Source organism: Fragaria vesca, linkage group LG3 (genome assembly GCF_000184155.1).
Source record: "Fragaria vesca subsp. vesca linkage group LG3, FraVesHawaii_1.0, whole genome shotgun sequence".
NCBI classification, from domain to species: Eukaryota; Viridiplantae; Streptophyta; class Magnoliopsida; order Rosales; family Rosaceae; genus Fragaria; species Fragaria vesca.
Genome location: NC_020493.1, coordinates 12,967,217 through 12,969,446, shown reverse-complemented (window position 1 = coordinate 12,969,446; position 2,230 = coordinate 12,967,217).

The following is a 2,230-nucleotide window of genomic DNA, read 5'->3' as shown; positions in this document are numbered from 1 at the left end:
TGATGATATATTTGTAAATATTTTTAGATTTTATCAGATTCAGGAAAATAAAAGAAAAAAATAAAAACCACAAAATTTAAGGACAAAATTGGAACGTTAAAGATAAAATATAAGACGTGGGGTGAACTGAGCATTTAGTGGGGTGGAAATAGCCGCACCCTTTAATTATATATATGATTTGATTTGTTTGATAATTATTATTGGATTTGACCCGCTATATTGGACGTGCTAGTTGAAGTCCTATATGATTAGGATCTCTTTGAGTTGGCTGGTATTAATATGGTAATCAAACTCCTAACATTCTGTTTTGCGTGAGACTAGATACTTAGGGCATTAGGTTTTCATTCATTAATCAGATTACATTAGGAAGATTTTATTATATTTGATTAATGTGATTGTTATTGATTAATCTTTCTAATTAGGTTAGAGTCGCACAAGGATATTGAAGATATATAAAAGACGCACAGACTACATGCAAAACTTTGTAAAATTTTGTGATTGTTTATTGATTAATCAGAGTACTACCTTTGCACGCATTGCGTTTGAGAGGAGAAATTTTTCTGTCCTTCGGGTGGACCACGTGGCATGCTAATATTGTCCTCCTTACTAATAAAAAAACTGACACGGAGATTTTATCAATTAAAACATATATTAGGCAATTCTATTATTTTGTGAAATAACATTTAGGATCTTCTTCTTCATTCCATCTCCCGATGTTATCTCTTCTTTCTCTTTTCCTAATTCTCTCTCATATGAACAATAATTTGCTTATCTGTAAAATCTTTAGTTATAAACCCACTATGAAAAAGAATTCAACTAATTTCAGATTAAGAGATATCAAATAAAAATTTCCTCATCATTGTGCAATTATGAGATTTATTGATCTTGTTAATTGAGATGTTGCTCTCCATAAGAATAAAACTCAGACGAAAGGAAAGCCCAGATTATGCAATCATATGAGGTTTTGCAAATATATGGTTAATTAACAATTTAACATCTATTATCTCCTAGTGAAAAATGCATCACCTTGTGCAATCACCTTGTCGTCCTTGTGCAATTATGAGATCGACATGTACTAAAATGATAAGCCAGATCGCAGGTTCAAATCTTCAATGTTTTGTGTTTCGGATTTCAATTCGAAAGCTTACATTAATGAATTTGTGGGGATTTGCAAGGAGAAATAGCAAAAGACATAGCAGTACAAAAAAACTAAATGGAATTTGGTTCATGCATATTGTCCATAACCTTAAGAACAAGAGGATTCATTATTCATATATGTAGATCGAGATCTGAGTTATACAAGTTCTTTAGAGCATCTCCAACAGCTTCCCCATTTTCTTGAAATTCTTAATTTTGGGGAATATAGAATTTAGGGGAATATAGAGCTATTTTTAAGTCCAACAGCTTCCCCATCCCATTCCCCAAAATGGGGATGAAGAAGAAAAAGAAGACTTCATTCCCCAAATTTGCAGCAAAGTCTTCCTTCCCCAAAATTAAATTATTCACGTGCTCCAACGAATTTAAGACAACAATAAAATATTTTATTGGGTAGTTTATTGTTACAATGAAATATATAATATTTTTTGTTATAATTAATGATGATATATTATATTTTATTGTTGTGTTAAATGCTGAAATCTCTAAAATGGAGAAGCTGCTGGATTTTGATCATAATTTTTTTAGAGATTTTAGCTCTTGCTTCCCCATTTTATAGAAATTTTGGGGAAGCTATTGGAGATGCTCTCACAGCAGTAGAGGTTGATCTAAACGTAATTTCACAAAATAATAGAATTGCACAATTTATGTTTCAATTGAGAAAATCCACATGTCAGTTTTTTTATAGGTAGGGAGGACCATATCAACATGACACGTGGTTCTCCTGGAAGACAGAAAAATTTCTCGTTTGAGAGATAGTATTTATGCTGTAAAACTTTGTAAGGTCAGAAGTTCAATTGTTTTGTGTTAAGTTGAACTTTTTGTTTATGTGATTGAAGGATCAAGGATGTGGTTAGTTCCTTGGAGATTGAAGAAGAAAAATGATTCAAACATATCTGCTAGGGTTGTAGAGATAGTTTGTAAGGTCAGAAGTTCAATTGTTTTGTGTTAAGTTGAACTTTTTGTTTATGTGATTGAAGGATCAAGGATGTGGTTAGTTCCTTGGAGATTGAAGAAGAAAAATGCTTCAAACATATCTGCTAGGGTTGTAGAGATAGTAGCTGCGTTCAGTGCT